Source organism: Pteropus alecto, unplaced genomic scaffold (assembly GCF_000325575.1).
Source record: "Pteropus alecto unplaced genomic scaffold, ASM32557v1 scaffold189, whole genome shotgun sequence".
NCBI classification, from domain to species: Eukaryota; Metazoa; Chordata; class Mammalia; order Chiroptera; family Pteropodidae; genus Pteropus; species Pteropus alecto.
Window position 1 is genome coordinate 5,213,193 of NW_006442117.1, and position 19,815 is coordinate 5,233,007.

Here is a 19,815-nt window from a genome sequence, read left to right on the forward strand (position 1 = left end):
ACTGATGTTATAACTGGAAGTTGTATTTTTTAATCCCCTTCCCCTTTTCTGGTCTGGGCTCTGTGGAGGTAAGTGAAGTCACAAGAACTTTCCAGACTTACGGGACGGTGTAAGGGAAAGCGGAAGTCTGTAAAACGGCCTAAGACATTGGGGGGCCGATGAGTCGTTCTTTCTGGCTCCTGCACAGGATATTGAATGACAGGGGGGAGAGCTGAATGATCCCTCAGTAGTAAAGTGGTTTTTGTCACAGTCGGGCAGGGGGTCGAGCAGGACGCAGACGCGGTCCTGGTGGCACTGTGCACGCCCGTTTCCCTCTGTGGCAGTCATCGTCGTGGCCGTCTGTGGCCTGTGCTCGTTTGCTCTTTTGCAGGTAGATGTGTGAGGTTAGCTGTCTCTTGTCCGCGTGCCTGCGGTTACGTGCCTGCATCTCTGTGGCCACGCTGATGAGCAAGGAAGTTAAAGTCAGATAGTGCTTAGTCATTCCGTGTAATTCCAAACATTCAAATCTGAGTTCAGGAATGTATGTCTGAGAAGGATTCTTAACTTTTAATTCATCGTTATGTAGCATTTATTACTTTAAATTATAAATTACACTTCTACTCACGTTATTTGGGTTCATAAAAATCTAATAACATGGAAAGGAGGGTGATATTATCTGCATTAAACAAATGAAGAAACTGGGCCCCAGAGGTTTCAGACCGCTCCCCGTGGTCACTTACCCGAGTAAGTGCAGGGCTGGCGGTCAAGTTCAGGTGTATGGGCTTCTAGGCCTGTGTCTTTTCTAGTCACTCTGAGAGGGATTATAAAACAAAAAAGAAGCGTTTCGTCATTGCTCTATTTAAATAGGTGCTTAAATGTACTGAAATTTTTCTTTGGTTATTTTGTATTTTTTCTTCACACTTAGAAACAATTAGGAAAATGACCATGTCACTTTCAGAACTCCTTCCCCACGGACTTCAAAAACAGACTGCATACCTTGAAAATGAGTTCTTGTTTTACTTTCTAAAAACCAGTTCTCCATGAGGGACATGTTCCAGTGACAGGCGAGAGACCGGCTGGCGAGCCGAAGTGCTGATGGTGAGACCACGGACACTGAGGGAAGCGGTGTGTGGGGCGGTGGCATTGGCCGCCTTCCGCAAGCGTCACTGACTGGCTTGACTCTGCAGTATGCGGCCACCGTGCTAGCGTGGAACAACAGCATGTAACTCTTTTGATGAGGTAGCGCGTACCTCGAAGGGTAAAGCAAGTTATAATTCATGTCATGCCCTTCTCTTGCTTAGGGGGTTGGATCCCTTTAATTTTCTGTATTTCCCAGAGTGTCAGTCTTAAAATAGAATTTGTCATTTTCTCTGCCAATTTTCCCTACCCCTCCCAACTTTATTCCAAGAAGAAAAGATGACAAAATGTGATCATTTGTCTCCTTAGAGTCTGAGGGTGTTAAAAGCTCTGGGTGATAAAACAGATGGAATTATGCTAAAAGCACATGGCCCCCTATAATTTTTTCTTTAAAAAGCTCCAAAACTTAGGCTCGGCGATGGAGTGGGCTTTGCCATTCCTGAGCAAGGCACGGCGAACCCGCTTCCCCCGGTCCTGACTCACTGTTGTCCCAGAGCGCCCGTGTCCAGCGAGCTCAGTCACTGAGAGGTGCCGATTTAGTAGACTCGGTGCAACTGCTGAACAAAGTGACCACGATCCCTAACTTTACTGATAAAGAAGATAAAGTACATCAAGATATACAGTTATTGCCACGTTTTCACTAAAGCTTCTGACCACTGGTGATAAAGAGAAGGCTTCAGCTGCCTTTACTATTGGAATATATCTCTACCATTACATAAATGGTGAATATATTTTTTCTGTATATAATGACTGTGCAGTGATTTTAAAGTATAGTTTTTCATCTTTGGAAAATTAAATTTGTTGAGGTTAATGGAGATTGCCAGTCCTATATGAATGAAATTTGCTGTTTTAGCAGGAATATTTTAGCTCCTAGAAGCAGCAGAAAGATCTTTCATTCTTTGTCGTAGGTAATGCACCCGAGTGCTTGGAACAATGCCATTTTACTCTTTACTATTTGACTTTACCTTCATATTTGGTGTCACAATATGCTTTAAATAATTCATGTGTAATAACTATATATTTTCATGTGCAAAAACCGTTGACAAGAATAAGCATGACCCTATCACTGTGGGACCTTTATTCCTGGGGTCTTCAAACACAGATTGCAAACTACAAACCTCAGCTGTCTACTGTGGTGCTCCTTAAATCCATTCTCTTAGCCCGATCAGGGAAGAGATGACCAGAAGACCAGATAAAGCAGGAGACAGCTCCAATTAATTCACTAACAGACCATTTTATTAGTAAATAATATCACCTGACTAACATGTTCCTGCGGAGGGAAAAACTAACTGTACCGGGGTGAGAACCCCGAATTAATAGGGAAGAACAGAGGCGGTCGCCTGATGTGAAAGGCAAGCGCAATGAGAAATATGAACGAAGTCAACATTCCCGAGTTTTAGCCTGAAATTCGTACCCTTCCAACAGGGAAATCTGGGTAATTTATCGACCTGGCTCTCAGGGTCTGCTCCCCTCAAACTAGCCTGCTTCCTAGGATCGCGTGGAGGGTCAGGCGATGTAACGGATGTCAAAGTGCTTTGTACTTTTCCGCTTTTCCGCCCGTGTCCCCCCAGAGGAGTCCCGGCCGTTTCTCCCCTTCGTGGCGTCCCTCATGCGTGCAGCTTATGCCGATGTGTCGTGCACGTTCTGTCTGCCTGCTCGATTGTGAGATCTTTAAGGTCTGCGCCTGCATTACCTTGGTACCCACAGTTCCAGGCTCACCCAGAGTTCTTAGCGAGCGCGTGATGGAAGGAGTGGGCATCCCTTTCGGTCCTCACCGCCACGTGAAAACCTTCCACTCGATTATTCAATTTGGTGTATGTTCTGGATACAAACCTTGAACAGTTTCTCAGATTCCTTTGCTGGCCTCCTTCTCTGCAAAAGCATCTCGCGTTTCTGGGACCCTGTAGACCCCCCGCCTGGCCTGGAGTCTGAGGTGAAGCTCTAGGGCTGCGTGGCCCTCGCCCCTGCTCACCGAGCCCTCTCTGTGCCATTCGCTCTGACATGAGTCAAGTGGCGCGCTAACCCCTGGTGTTTGTGATTGGGACCTTATCTGAAAACGGGGTCTTTGCAGATGTAGGTCAGGGTCTTCAGATGAGATCCTCTCCCTAAATCTAATGGCTGGTCTCCCTCTAAAGGGAAAAGGAGGGAGATTTGAGATACCCAGGCGCAGAAAAGAAAGAGGAGAAAGTGACGTGAAAAGAGAGGCCGAAAATGGAGGGGTACAGCTGCACCCCGAGGAACGGCAAGAGTCGCTGGCAGCCCCCAGAAGCTGGGGGAGCCACGAGGTCGGCGTCCCCGTCAGAGCCCCCGGAGGGCGGGCTTCTCAGCACGTGGGCTCCCAGCTCTTGGCCTCCAGACAGTGAGAGGAAGCTCCGCTGCGCTGAGCCTCGCGCTCCGCGGTGACAGGTTATCAAAGTCCCAGCGGACTGGTCACCCCCCGGCCCCTCCGCTGGAGGAAACGCCGTCAGGGGACCCGCCTATGCGGCTTGACCCGCCGAAAACGGGCAGCGGCCGGGAAACCACTCGCTCTCCTTCCTTCCTGGGACCGCTTCCCGAGCCCCAGGGACGCCTCCGAGCCGGCCCGCGGCGCGCGCCGGGCCACCTGCCGGACCCCGGGATGGCTGGAGGCCGGGATGGCTGGAGGCCGGGATGGCTGGAGGTCGGGGATGGCTGGAGGCCGGGATGGCTAGAGGGAGGCCAGCTCTGGGTCGCTGTCGCGTGGCGTTGTCCCGCGTGTTCGCCTCGCCGCGCCCGCTTTGGTCCTCGCCACCGTCGCCACCGTGGAACTGCGCCCTACAGAAAAGCTGTCAGCGTTTTACCGCTTGTTTCAGGCTCTGCTTTGTAAAGGACTGGGGGAGAGCAGTATTCCCTTCAAGAAGTGCAGGAAGGCTTTCATTTTCACCGAATTCCCGTACTAAAAAATTCTTGCTAAAATAAGAGAGTCTTTAGTGAAGCAATTGTAACGGCTGAAATGCCAACCTAGAATAAATACATCACTTATATTAACCATAAAGTTTCTATAATCAGATACAAAGCTTATATATATTTTAATCCTTCAATAGACCTAAGAATTGGGCATAAACTCGCTACACTGATTACACGAGATTATATAATTACTCATTAATTGTACTTTGAAGAATTTCAAAATTTCAAAATATCTATGCATTTATGACACCGAGCTTTATTTTATTATTATTATTTTTTTGTATTTCTTTTTTTTTTTTAATTTAAATTAAGTTTGTTGGGGTAACATTGGTTAATACAATTATATAATTTTCAGGTGTACATTATAATTTGACATCTGTATATTCTATTGTGTGTTTACCACCCAAAGTCTAGTTTCCTCCAGCTACCATATATTTGATCCTCATTACCCAATTCACCCTTCCCCTGCCCCCCTATATTTGAACCCATTTACTACCCTGTCTACCTGTCCCCTCCTCTCCCACCCCACTAGTAACCACTAGCCTATAGTCCATATCCTTGAGTCTCTGTGTGTTATGACACCAAATTTTAAATTATTGTTGCTGGATTTTTATTTTTACTATCAAAGAGTGTTGTCAGGAGCTCAACAGAGCTGGAAGAGAAAGAGCTGAGCTGCCGAGCGTCTGACTAGCTGGACTATTCAATGAAAGCGAAAGCCAAAAACGAAAGAGTTAAACTTTTATCCCTTTCTGCGATGGCGCAAGCAGTGGTCTGAGCGGGGGAGGCGGGACGCTGCCTGGTCCCCTCCGCACAGAGGGCGCGCTCGCTGAGCGTCCGGCGGGTTAGCAAGTGTCGCCTGCGGAGGAGCCTGAACAGACGGCTCCGGCAGTTTCATGGCCCCTGGACTTGAGGGCAGAGGGTGCAAGTTCTTGAAGAACAACAAAACAGTTAGGAACATGGGATGATTTAATGGCTAAAATTAAGTTGACAGAATTTCGTGTGGTGCGCATAAGAAGTAATTAAGTTGGAACGCACCATCCATGTTGTGTCTGTGAAGGATATGCAAGGACGATGCTACATGAAGGAAATGAGAGTTGTATTTGTAAAGAAAATAGAATTCTAAAGATTAGTGGTTGTATCAGTATCCACAGTGATAAACCACGTATGTACTGAGCAGTGTCCCTCACCTAACATGCTAATGCTTCCTTTCTCCTTCGTGTGTGCATGAGTGTGTGGTGAGCAAATTTCAAGATTATATGTGGACTCTATACTAGTCACACTCAGAAGCAGGGAGTAGTGTTTAGAGGCTGGGGACAGGGAGAAATAGGAGGTCCTGGTCAAGGGTACGAAGTTTTAATTATGTAGAATGAACTTACTTTTAAAAACTGTGTCGATTACATTTTTCAATACAATGCTCAGTATTTTTCTTCAACCTCCAGATACATTTTCAGGAAAAGTAGCTCTAAAATTAAGGCAATTGGTCCCATTGTTAAGCTGAAAATATATAATCCATTCCCAAGCAATCAAAAAGTCTGGAAACACAGAGAAACTAGAATAATTTCCTAGGGCATGGAGGATGTACAAGGCCACTCGGGCTTTGGGAACAGCGTGTACGGCCTCCTGGAGGACGGCAGACTCGGGGAAGCCCACCCAGTTCTGACCGACTTACGATCTAGTTCAAACAAGGGAAATAATAAATTGGGTTTAAATAATAAATTGGGTTACTGCTCCTTAGGTTAAAACCCTGAATCGACCACTTACTACTTTGCAAACTGAGCAAGTGATTTAATCTCCCTGTGACTCAGCTTCCAACTCTAAAATCGAGGCGAGGCCACGATGAAGCCATGAATCTGAGAACTAGAACGGTTAACACATAGAACTTAGAGGTGAGCCTGCGGATTGCCACGTCCAGGTGAGATTCTGAAAATCGTAAGAGAACGTTGCTCCCACCCCGACAATGAGAACAATCAGTTATGGTACGAAATCATAGTTTTTTAAACCCACCCAAGACCTGAGGAAGCAAAGAAACTTAAATGACCTGAAAATCCAGAGAGTGGAGGGAGAGCCCCCAGCTGCTCTGAGTCGCCGCGAGGCCTCCGAAGTAGACATCTGCCAGTGACGGGTACGGAGAAGCCAGCTAAATGTTAATGAATTTGGAACCTCTGGGAGGAGCTCGCGGTGGTTTAGGATCCCGAGAAAGTCCAGGCACGGCATGCGTGTCCCCCCAGCCACTCTCTCCCACGGGCCCCGCTGGTTCTGTGGGGCCTTTGCAAGGACAAAGCTGAGGCATGGCCGAGCAAAAGCTGAGGAAGTGAGGAAAACCCTCTAGAGCTGGGGATGTCATTGAGTGCAAGGCAGTGGAGAATCGGGAGAGCCGAGAGGATCCCCTCGACGGCCCCCAGACTCTGCCAAGGGCAGGTGGTGACTGCCGAAGGCTTGAGAGGAGCAGGGACACCGAGAGGTGTCCCCTGGGGCCTGGCACGCCTTTGCTGGCCACACCGCGGAGGCCTGGGAAGCTGGCGTGGCACAGAGAGAGAGAGAGAGACCCCGTGTATGCGCGATAAACCGGGAGCGGGAGAGAAAGCGAATCACTAGCGAAACAAAATGCTGGCAGGAGGCTAAGGAGGCAGAGAAAGAGGCTCCCGGTGTGAAACCAGGCGGCTGTTCTGCAAGGGCAATGAAACATCTAGAGCCTCTTTAGGGCTGAGTTCTCAGGTGCTGTTGAGAAGGATGCCCTGAAGCTTCCCTCGGGGGTTGACCGACTCGAAGATGTAAGTAAACAGCCAAACGGGGCTCAAATTCAGATTCAGCTGACGGGTCCCCGCACTTCGTGGCCTGCCAGAAGGCAAGTGTACCCCTTCTGGAAGAGTATGTCCTCAGTCCTGATACAATGTTCACCATAAAATAAGCAATAACAGGTGTCAAAGAAGCAAGAAAAGACGAGACACAATAAAGAGGTTAACAGTCAACAGACACAGACCTAGAAATGGTTATTAGGTAAATAATTGAAAATACCCTCAACAAATATTCCAAAAAGTCTATTAGAAAAGGTAAACAGTGTGAATGAACACATGGAATTTCAGCAGAGCAAAAGAGACTATAAAAAAAAAAAGCAGTGGAAATGCTGAACCTGGAAAATATCAGATATGAAGAACTCGTTCCGTAGATTCAGCAGTGGAACGGATGCAGCTGAAGAAAGAAACAGTGAGTTTTAAGATCAATAAACAAAAACTATCTAAACTAAAATATGAAAAGAAAATAGAGAAAAATCACAGAATGTCTGAGAACGTGAGACATCAAACATTCTTATATTAGTGTCATTGGAATCCTTTTAAGAGACAAGAAACAGAAAGCAGAAGGACTATTTGAATAAATATTGGCCTTTATTTTTCCAAAATCAAACAAGGGGCAATCTACAAATCCAACAAGCTCAGTGAACCCATGTGGGCTGCGTACGAGGAAACCCATGCTTAAATGCATTCTACTCACACTTCTGTAACCACTGACACGAAAGAAATCTTAAAAGCATCCGGAGTAGAAGCAGCACAACCTCCAGGAGAACACAGAAGAGAAAACAGCCAACAGCTCATCAGATACAACGGAGGCCCAAACACAGTGGGACGTTTTCAAAGTTCTGAAAAAATATCTGTCAATCTAGAATTCTACATCTGGAAAAATATATCCTTCAAACATGAGGCCTAAATCAAACATTTCAGGCAGACAACAGCGAATTTCTGGACAGCCCACTGGCTGATGCGCTGATACCGGACGGAAGCTCCGATACGCGCGGAGGAGTGAAGGGCGCGGAGGTCGGGGTGCGGGTGAAGGGAGGTGCTGTTTCCGGTTTACACGAACACTCACGTGCATATATTTATTCGTCTTCGAGACATCACCTGTTCAAAGTTTTTATCTAACGGTGCACTGTGGATTCACAGCGCGCGAGCACATCTGAATGCAATCTTATTATGAAAGAGCTGTAGAAATAAGGATCATCTGTCGAGTGCCGCCTGCGATTCAGGCAGTGCGCTTTCCACACTGACACCTAGGCGCGCGGCCCTTCCTTTACAGTCTAGGAAACTGAGGCTCGGATGAGTGAAGTTCCTTGCCTTACACCTATGGCCATGGAGTTCCACAGCGTTTCTGTGGAATGGGATATTATACATTGTTCAACGGAGTGCAGCGGATCTAAATGTGCCGATGCGGAGTGACGTCCATGGCAAAATTTGTGGGAAACGTCAGGTTGAATGTAGTGAAAATAGTGTATTTATATATGTATGTGTATGTGCGTATTTTCATGCTCCTATGTACAAATGTATGCTTGAACACGCAGAGACAGAGACGGAGACAGAGACTAGCTTTTAACAATACGTAAGAACTGCCAAGAGGTTTTGAATCTCAAGGGAAAGCACTTTAAATCTTGAGGGTCAGGATCGAAGAGACCCGCTTTTCTACAGCACTAACTTTTGGTGTTATTAATTTTTTACTACATCCTAGGGTTCCCCGCTCCTAATTTTAAAAAGCCTGGTTTTCAAATAAGGAAGACAGCTCATTTCATTGCACTGGTTTGATGGAAGACTCACTTCAGCTTATTGGGGGCAGAGGCCATTTTTAATTAATTTCTTTTCTTTTTACCCAGCATAATGTCCTGGTGTATAGGCATCAGTACTTGTTGAATTTTCAGTTAGAAGGATGTGGGCTCTGTTAAAGAATAAGATTTCATTGAAATATTGGTATAAGAAATAAACATAAATAAATAGGACTGCTTACATGAGGTAGGAGGTAATATTTAAACAGAGACGGATAGTGTTTGGGGGGTGAGATATTTAAACAGAGACGGATAGTATTTGGGGGGGTGAGATCGGGACATATCAGTACAGGCAGGAGTGGTGCACGGGCGGGGGGCAGAAAAGTGTAGCTGCGTGTTGGTGAAATGGAGTCTTTGGGGGAATGACGACGCGGGGGAGGCGGCAGGCGCCGCAGCAGCCTCACCGCACACCTAGCGGCTTGGGGAAGTCACCGGCAAGGGGTTCTATCTTCGAAGCAATTTCGAAGGCTGCTCTCTTTGCCGTGATAAGGACCCTCTTTTGTCATTTTCTCTTCTCCTTTCTTGCTCCCCCAGCCGCCCCTCCCATGTCCAAGTGTCTTTCCCGCCTTTGCTCTGGCACTGCTGTCCCCCGCCAGGGACACGCACGCTTTTCCTGAGCTGCTCTGCTCTGCTCACTCACGGAACGCGCACTCTCTCACACTAGTGTGGAATGGAATACTTATCGTTTCTCTTTCTGCACGTCCTTTTTTCAGCCTCTGTCCACAGGGCCATGCAAACATGATGGGAAACACTGCGGCCCTTTCGCAGACACACACGCCCTCGGGACTTGACACACAGTTCTGGCGTTTCTCTGCCGCAGCGTGCTCGGGAAGGCACGTTTCCTACTCAATCTACAGGTTCTTTTATCTGCAAAACACAGGGAACCTGTTTGCCTAGAAGGCCCTTCTCGTCTTCAGTCTGCTGGCCCGCTCGCTCCTTGTGGATTAGACATCACTTCCCCTGGGGGCCCTTCTCTGACCCCCCACGCCTGGACTGCTGCTACGGGACCCTGAACTGTGTGATTCCGCTGCGACACTGAGGCACAGCTGCCCGTCTGTCCCCGCGCTTCGCTGAGCTATCCAGTTCTTGAAGTTTTGTGTCACGTCTGTCATATTCATCTTTCACGTACCCAGCTCAGGCGCTGAAATTTAGTAGACGCTCAGTGAGTATTTGTCAAACGAATGAATGAATGACGTGATACACAAGTATAGGGAGATGCTTCATTCTTGTTTTCATGTAACTAGATTTCTCAGGACTTTCGCGATGTCGCTAATATTTTTTGTTCTCATGTGATCCTAAAGCACTGCTTCCACCGCCCGCCCCCGAATATACTTCTTTATCTGTGTGCTGGTTTCATAATCATGTTTGTAAAAGGCACTATTTGAATCAAATGGATCCTTTGGTTTATTGCTTCTGCAAGTAAATTTGAAAGGGGTAAGAGAATGTTTTCGAGGGAGCCGGTGTTAGCCAGAAACAGTTCACAGGCCTGTTGAAGTGTTTGAGAAGACCACTTCACAGTAAGTCGGCGTCACGTCTTATATGTCTGTTCGGCATTTTCTACATTCTAATTATTCGAACCTTCTTCATACAATAAAGTATGAAAGGTTGATGAGCGTTGCCCCGCGGGAAATGCTCCTGTCCACAGGCCGTTAGCGCTCCCTGCGATGCGAACCTGCTCTTCTGGGGTTCCCACAGGTGAATTCATCACACGCTGCTTGGCTTCCCAGTTTGGATTCTCCGTTTCCGTCACACGCCCTGAAAGAGGCTGCTCACTGTCTTACTTTCCGGGGAGATGTAGCCCCCGTGGTCACATACGGGGCCACCTCTCAAAGGAGTGGCCGGGGGCGGACTGGGTTTGCGGGAGCCGATGGGGGTGGTTTGCCTGCCATTGCAAAGCTTCTTCAACAGTGAAATCATTTTCGACAAGATGCTTTGTTATAGGCTTGACATCTCTTTTCTTTTTCTAATGAGGGCGAGACTGGAAGATAATTTAATCTGAAACACCGCCACCTACATAGCTAGAGATTAATTGGATACTGTCTGAAAAATTATTCGAGCACCTCGGCGTCCGCATAACAGAGAGCCCACGAACAGAGTCGGGGCGAGTCAGGCCCCCTGCATGGTTACTTAACTAGGCCGAGAAAAATCGGCTCCCTTACTTTCGTCTCCCCTTAACTGGGCTAAAAAGATAACTTGGTGTCACAGCAAATGTGGATTTTCCACAACCAGGATATTGTCCACTTCTAACACAGTTATCGGTTTCGCCGCAGTGCTCTGGGGCGCTTATCTGTACAGGGAGATATAATCTCAGCGCAGTGGACTTGGTGCAATAATCTTATTAAAATAAATGTGTAGCCTCTTCAGCTTTGAAACATCCCTTCAAAATATCCCAAAAGTCTTTATTTAAAACGTTTCTGGGATATAATCACAACACATAGAGGATGGTTATTAGAAATGAAGACAGTCAGACCTGGGGTGGGGATGGGGACGGTGTCGCTGGGGGCAGGTGTCACGTGGACTGAGGCGGTGACCTGTGAGACGCTCCACGAGCCTCACACCCTCAGGTTCTGTGTTCCGAGAAAGCAAAGAAATCCAAAGGGAATCCGGTGGCAGTGCCTCCTCTGAAGGAAATCCTCACGTGAGAGAAAACACGCGCACACCCCAGTTCGCACACCCCAGTTCGCACACCCCAGTTCGCACACGCTAGGCGATTGGACCTGCGCGTCCGGACCTGCTCCTGCCGCGCGGGGAGGTGGCCCTCGCCTCTGTCGTGGCGAACTCGGGATCCGGCCGTTTCCGCTAGACCGGACCGTCGGGGTGACCATCAGCGTCGTCTGCTGACCTTAGTGTTTTCTTAATTTCCTGACATAGAGCATTATTGGTTTTTAACCGTCGCATTTATGTTTTATCAAGCTCTGGACACTTCGTAGCCTGATCTGGCGACCTCGGCACGCCGGGCCTCCGGGGCTCGTTTCTCTGCTGGGCTCCGTTTGACCAGGACCGGGGCGCAGAGGCCCAGCTGTCGGCGGGAATCACATCAGGGGCCAGGAGTTTGCTAGTCAGCGGGTCAGGCTGGATTTTTAGTCTCGGACAACACATGGCCTCTCATTTCTTTTCTTGAAACATACAACAATCTTGGTCTTTTTCCTTCTCTCTTTTTTGATAAGATGTGACACTAGAAAAATATATCTCCACTGAGAAAAAACCTAAATTCCAGCTCAGTATGAATTGCAAATGATGCTTGGCTTCTGTGTGAGGAACCATCAGGGAAAGGTGCAGCTGTGGCCCAGTGGGGACCCCCGCCCATCCTGAGGGGCCCGTCCACAACGCGTACCTGTCACTGCCGTGCTTGCTCAGGTCTCACTGTGGTCCAATCACCTGATTTTTTCAAGAGAAAGCAGGTATTGGGTTTTCATCAAAACCTTCTAATTTTAAAGGATTGCCCCCAAAGCGTGTGTGTCACCTGTGATGCCTGGCCTCGGCTCGCTCTGGCCATCTGCAGCTCTGAGATGGGTATTGCCAACGAGCTCTCACCCGGCGCTTGGCTCTGCCGATGCTACACCGACGGCCTCCTGTCAAAGCTGTAAAATTGGCTCCTCCACTGATACTTTATTTCGGCGACTCCCGTTCTTCTTGTAACGTTATTTTCAAGTTCCTCAATATTGTTAGGCCAAGGATGATTTTCTTAATTTGCCCCACCTCCACTAAGCGCTGACCTAGGGTTACTTTCATTAACTTAGTCCTGAACAAATGTAATAACTGCTATTCTTCCTCATTCAAGGAGAGAAACTCAGTTCACTCTGTGTGCGGTGGGTGCTGTGTGAAGCGGACGGAGCCGCATGACCCAGGCGCCGCGCTGCTTCTCATCCGTCTGTCTCTGTTTTGCAAATACTCCTCCTCCGCAGACATCGATTCATATCCGATGCATCTTTCTCCTTTTCTGTGTTGACCACGGTCCACCTTCTAGCAACGTCTATAAATTCATTTTGCTACCAAATGCGTTTTAAACCGTTTGGCCTGGCGGCCAGGACTTCGCTCAGCATAGCTGTGTCTTGCCCTGTCCTTCAGCCTCCCTCTGTCACGGTCCCCACCGCGGACTCGGCAGGCCTGGCCTCAGCTGCCAGCTTGCTCCTCCATGCGCCCCATCTGCTCCCAATCCATCTACCTCCACTGCCCCCGCCCCGCCACACCCACAAACAGTGGAAATCACCCAGTTCTTTTCTATCTGTGGAAACTCGATCGTGGATGGCATGATGTAGAACAGTGGTGACAAACGTTTTCTGTGAACGATGAGAGAATCGATTCTTTAGGCTTTGTAGGCCACATGGTCTCTGTTAAAACTACTCACCTCTGTCATTGAAGCATGGAACCAGAAAATATTCCAGTAAAATTTGTTTCAAAACCAGTGGCTGACAGGCTGTAGTTGACTGATTGACTTTGACCATCCTCCTCACCTCTGTGTTCTGGGCCTGTCTGCTCTCTGATGCTTTCTCAGCGACTCCACTGGAAAAGAATTCCTGTTCTGCTGTCTGGTGCTCACCTCTGCGACTGTCTGTAGTAAAGTGATTACCTCCTAACAAGATGGCAGACTCCTGGGTGACAGGGTCAATTGTCATCTTCGTTATATCTCCTGTATTCAATATGGATTGAATGAAAATGTGAAGAACCATTTATTTGCTTTGTGGCACTGAGATTTCTGGCTTCTGATGTGCATTACAATTCCCAACTTCTTATTTACTTAGACTTATTTAGAAAACTCATGAAAGGTCACTTAGGGAAGACCAAATTCTTGTTATATTTATGCTACTCTTTCTTCCTTTCAAATATGAAAGTCAAGAAGGAAAATTGAAACCATCCATATATTGAATTTTGTAGTCAAGAAATTCAAAGCAAATGTAAGAAAAAAAAGACCTTTGTTCAAGACATTAAAGTATGAAATAAAGATAAAGCTATTTTCTCTGTTTTTTTTTGTGTGTGTGTGCATGAAGAATATTCAAAATGTCAATCAAAATCTTGTTAGCCTTTCAAATTAACTATGACGTTATCATTATTTTCAGATAATATTATCTCCAGTAAGCCTGAAAATCTCAGTGAAAACAAATTTAAAAAGAGAATTTAGTAGGGTTAAAAAACTTATTGTGCAGAACTCAGTGTAAGTTTTCATACACAAATCAAGTAAACACTTAAATTTTGGAAGAAGAAGCCCTGTTTATACTATCAACAAAAAGGATAACATATCTAGGAAGAAATCCAGTCAGAATGTGTGGGACCAACACGAAAAGCTTCAAACGTCTACTGTTGGCATAAGAGGAGGACTGAACATGTGGCACGTTTTTATATCGAAAGATTTGGTATTGTGAAAATGTTAGTTCGCCATAAATTAATCTATAACCATTATAGCTATGTAATTATTGCATTCTCAATGAAAATAACAAAAGGCTATTTTATGAATGCTTGCAAAGATACCGGAAAAGTAAACCTAAGATAATATCGACTTTATCAGTCACATTAACTTCATAAATCTTAATGTAAAAAGGAAAACATAATTCATTAAATATCTATACAACTACATATACAAAATCGAATGACAGAAATATGCTTGTATAATAATTGCAAAAAGGGCAGAGATAGGAGAAGGAACATTCTTAAAATGCAGAGATAAGTACAAACCACACAATAGAAAATTAACCAAAAAGCAATTCATAGTTAAAGAAATATGAATAGACAGTAATCATGTGGGAAAAAAAGAACCTCAGTCTCATTAGTAAGTAAAAAAAAATGCACATTAAAATGAGGTACATTTTAGCCTGCCAGATTGGCGAAGATTAAGAAGTTCGCTGATTCTGGGAACGCATTCTTCTGTTCTCTTGGTATAGACTGGTGCAGACCCATTGGTAGGCAATGTGGCTGACTTTCAAAATGTGAAATGTATGTACGCTTCGACTCCTCAAAAGAGCCAAATTCTCCTCCTAGGAAGACTTCCTACTTAGGAAAGGTATAAAAAGTGTTCTTGAAATTACAGTGGTCACAAATAAATGTTCTTTAATAGGAGACCAATTGAATTATGATAAATGTTTATTTTGGATTACTAAGTAGTTCTTTAAAAAGTTAGTTTTATAGATGTTGATGTAGGACAGTCTTCAAAACATACAGGGAAGAACGTAAGATATCAACTTTATATGTTACAATTTCTCCTGCACAAGTTGTTTGGGACTTGATATGCATAAATATTTCAAAAGAATTGGTAAGAAACTAGTGTCTTCTAGATAATAGGTTACAAGAGCATATGAGAATTGATATTAGATATGGTAACTAAATTTATACCTGTCTGTTTTCAACTTATAGTCTATTTTTATAATAAAAAGCTGGTTGCGAATAAAGATTATCAAGTTTCACCTAGATACTCTGCAGCTAGAGAAGGCAGGATATAATTTTTGAGTCTTGGAGTAAGAAAAATACTTTGGTAGGTTAGAAACAACCCAGCTTCTTATACAGTGTATCACTCATATTGCTACAATGCATATAATCTAAACCAGGGGTCCCCAACCCCTGGGCCGCAGACCGGACCGGTACCTGTCCGTGGCCGCACAGCAGGAGGTAAACAGCCTCCGAGAAAGCGAAGCTCCACCTGTACTGGCAGCTGCTCCCCAGCGCGGGTATCACCACCTCAGCTCCGCCTCAGATCGCCAGGCATTAGATTCTCACAGGAGCCCAGGTCCCTGGTGCCAAAAAGGTTGGGAACCGCCGACCCAAACCTTTCTGTATTTTCAGGATCTGCTGCCTGGTAGCTGGATGTGGCAGGAATCACAGTTTAATTTGTTAAAGGAGCTGTACTGGCAGCTGCTGCCCAGCGCGGGCATCACCACCTCAGCTCCGCCTCAGATCACCAGGCATTAGATTCTCACAGGAGCCCAGGTCCCTGGTGCCAAAAAGGTTGGGAACCGCCGACCCAAACCTTTCTGTATTTTCAGGATCCGCTGCCTGGTAGCTGGATGTGGCAGGAATCACAGTTTAATTTGTTAAAGGAAGATATTGCTGCTTTAGTCCTGATTTTCTGGAAGGTATTTTTGCCCAAACACTCCCGTCCTCTCTGCGGCCCCTTATTCTCCCACCGTGGGCAGAACTTCCTAGCCTACTGCCCACTTCCCAGCTCTCCGCTCTGTGCCTGCCTGCAGCGAGCGAGCGGGCCTTCACTGCCCTGGGCCTGACCGCGAACCTGGGGACAGGCCCGCCCTGGCCGAGGAGGCCTCTTCGGCCAGCAGGGCTCAGGAAAGTCGACCCCATCGCCCGTTCTCCGGGCCAGCTTCTATCAGACTCGGAGATAAAGGCCTCCATGTCCGACTCTCTGGTCTTACTGCTCATCTGAAGACAGATGGTTATGTATTGAGTCCCCTCAAACTCCAGCACTGTGCTGTGTAGGAACCATAACAGTCTTGTGAACTCAACAGTGTAGACTCTGTTTATAGGTGAAGAACCTCGTACAGTTTAAGGCAGTAACTGAACTAACTCTAGAACACAGATTTGGTACTTTTCTAGTAAATAAAAGATTTCTCGGGAAAAACTAGTATTAAGAACAAAAGATTCCCTAGGAATTGTGTTTATTTTAACATAATATAATTTTAATATAATTAAATACTATAAACTTACAATTGATGAAGTTACACGTCACTGATGTGTTAGTGCCTTTCACATCGGTTCGGGGAGGCTGAACCTTAACGTCCCAGCGAGACCTGCGGACTCCACCTGGGTGCTCCCCACCCAGGGGCTGTCTGGGGAACTGCGCGTTTGCTGCTAAACTAGACGCCATAGGCCAAGTTTCACTCGGCAGGTTGTCACCTCTCATCACAACCTTATCAGAGGAGTTAAAAAAAATCCCGTCTGTCCTGTGCCGAAAAGACCTCAGCTAAATCACTCTCTGTGGGAAGTTGCTCCTATCACATATTTATAAGACGGAAGTTAGTTTATAGTTGAAGTTTCTTAAAATTTTGTGAAAAAGGTAGCTTAAAAATTATTTGGATAGACTGCCAAACACACAGTAGGGATTTCAGAAGCAGTAAGGCTAATAAAAGTAAGAGTTTTGTGTTTAGTTAATAGGTCTCCTGCTGAGCAGAAAATTAAAATCCCCAACTTGCAATGTGGAAAAGTAGAAATTCAAACCCTGGGTGTTATTTACGCTCAGGTAAAACCACCTAGTCCAGGTACTACTGTTTAATAGTGTCCAACAGGATTCTTAAATAAAAACTGTATACCAATGATGAAAACAGTAGTTTAGCCTGGCTGACTTCACACTATTTTCGGTTCGTAGACAGTTAACTTGATATGGAATGTAAGTGTGGATGTTCACACATGTGACACCTAAACAAGTTACCAAAAAAATTGTATAGTTCTGATTTTTACCCATCTCCTCTTCCTAGGGAAAACCTTTCTTCCAAGTAGATAAAAGTACTATCTTAGTCCTGGTCCTTCTGTGTCTCCTTTTTGAATCATCTTCGCCTCAAAGCCTCAGCACCTTCAGTATTCCCCGTTCCAGGTCCGCACGGAGACAGTCACTTCCAGGATCACGGCTTCTACTCCAAGGGGACACAGAATCTTAGTTTCTCTGCTTGCAATTTTTAAAAAGATTTCCTACTAGGTGCAAGATTCAAGTATTTATGTTGCTTCATGCATTGTTATTGAGTTTGTCTATCAGCCGTTGATGCTTATAAGAAGGAAGTTTACATCGATGTCCTTAGAATGAATTAAATTCATTGGAATCCATGTAAATATTTGGGTTTTCGCCATATTAAAACATCAACGGTTAGGCAAAAGGCAAGGCCGAGAGAGCAGCCCAAGAAACAGGCGGGCAGTGACCTCAAGCCCCGCCTGTCCCAGTCGGGCCTCCGTTTCCCCCGCCGCTTCCCTTCCACTCCGTCCCGTGTGCAAATTTGGGTGTCTTTTCTGTGAACTACGGTCTCAACCCAGCCTCTGAAATACTTCTCTTTACCTATTGTGACCTGTTCTGAGCGGGGTTTGTGATCTGTGGTCACAGTGGAGTGAGGGATGGGCTGTTGCCTGTGAGCAGACAGGTCACAGGGTAGAGTGAGCCCCCTGTCCCCTGCACAGAGTCTGCTTGTCACCAGCTGGGAGCCTCAGGTTCCTCAGGTACAAGGTGGAGGTGACAGTCGTAACTGCTATGGCAGATCACTGAAGAATCCATGCCGTGTCCAGCGCACGCACAGGATGTTAGCTACTGTGAGTGATGTCGCTGTTGTGCTGTTACTGCTCATCCCTGCAGACCCCATCTCGCATTTCCCTTCTACCCCAAAGCAGGTGGACTTTCTTCCAGAGCATATTTCTTCTCCTTTTCTCCCTAGTTTTGGCAACCCATGAAGTAACTGAGGTAACGAAGGCGAAGGGGTAGAATGCGCATCTGCTGTCACTGAGAGGTCGGAGGGGTCAGGGACCCCGCAGTGACGTCCTGATGTCCCGGTACTGCTCCCTCGTGTCCAAGGCCGCGTCCACGCACCCGGAGGACGCGCAGTCTCTAAACGGCCCCTCCCAGTCAGGCCTTCTCTGCTGCTGGCTCTGTCCGCTCACTTTTTCTTGGGTACCTAGATACAGAAATCATCGAAAGGACAAACCGCACAAGATGGTGTCATCTGAGGGGCTGTCATCTGAGGTGTCATCTGGGCCGTCGGGAGCTGGCTTTCCACAGGACAGATGTGATCGCTTCCGCCTTACATCTTAGATTCCAAGGTTTGGAGAGAGAGGCCGAACCAATTACCTACATTCGAATTCCAGTCCCACACTTGATAGTTTTATGGGTTTATTTAAACTTTCTAAACCTCAATGTCTTTATTTGTAAAACATGTGTAATACACACCTTGTTTTAGGTGTTTTAGAGATTGAAGATTATAATGGAAATATTCATATATATTATATTGTGTATTTATTAGATATATACACACACATATATAACAGATATGGGTATAATAAAGATTTTTCTGCAATCACAACTCTTATCTCTTTATCTCTACATTACACCACAAGTTAATTGTAAGCAGCGCCTTGTATTTGATATTTAGAATTCTCCAACGTGCATGATGTTTTGAACGTAACTTCACACAGATGTGCGTATGCCGTAATTATACAGTCTGAAGTTTTATTTTAATTTTATTCTTTACTCTTTAAGTGGGGCAGCCAGGGCTCTGTGCCTCACCGTAGCTCTTGGCAATTCTCCTTTCCCCAGCCAGCCTCTCACCTGTGCGTGTGCGCAGACACCACCCTAGACCCTAGAACTCTGATACTTTTGGCGAGGAGCATTTTGAGTTGACTTAACTAGGTGGACACAGAACGTAGTGCTGCATTGAGGTTCCCAAATAGGCTCTATTGAAAACCGTTACCATAATCATGTTTTTGGAGAGTAAATTTAGAGAAAAATAAAAAAAAAATATTATCCCAAAGACTGTGAAGCAGTGATAACATTTTTTGGAATACTATTGGTGACGATGATGGGGACGAAATGCTCATTGATTTTAGACTTTGGGGTGTGAGCTAATGCCCCAGTTTTGCAATTACTTTTCATTTTATTTGAAGTTCTCCAGGGATTGTAAAGAGATCGATTAATATACATTTAAGTTTAACTGGCGTTGGAGAAAATAAATCCACAAATGCATTCTGAAGCAATTTCCTGTGGTGCAGTAATAATGGCAGATGGTGACTGGGCCTCGCAGCCCTGGAGACTGCGTGTCACCACAGCGCACGGAGGACGCGCTCTGGGTGCGTGTCTGCTCTGCCCATCGCCTGTCCCCTGTGCTCACCCTCAGACTGTTTGCCAGCACTTGGCTTGGATGAGGTACAAGACACGGAGTTTTGTCCAGATGTCTCCCTTTCCTTGTCAGGAAGTTACTGTCTTTGAGGAGATGGAAGGGCGAGGGCTTCGAGGACACTGGCTGTGCTTTCTTCCTCCTCGGGCGGCAGGTGGGCGACAGAACCGCAGTGTCCGGCCAGAGTGAATCACGCCGACGGGCTGGCAAGGGACGAGGCCACTGCCGGGGCTTTGAGGCGATCGGGAGGAGAAACTAGGTGGGGGCGAGAATTATTTAAAACAACCGGAATAGTGGAGACCGCAGCGAGTCGGCTGGTCAGGCTGTACCCCTTCCCGCCCGGTGCTAAGCCGCCTGAGGCCTCGGCTGCCGCGGGGGGGCCCC

The 19,815-nt window shown here is 46.3% G+C and overlaps 1 protein-coding gene across 2 annotated transcripts in view; it reads left to right on the plus strand.

The window, feature by feature from the left end:
- CHRM3 (cholinergic receptor muscarinic 3) overlaps window positions 1-19,815 on the plus strand; it is a 468,838-nt gene that overhangs the window by 66,736 nt on the left and 382,287 nt on the right. The window lies entirely within an intron of this gene.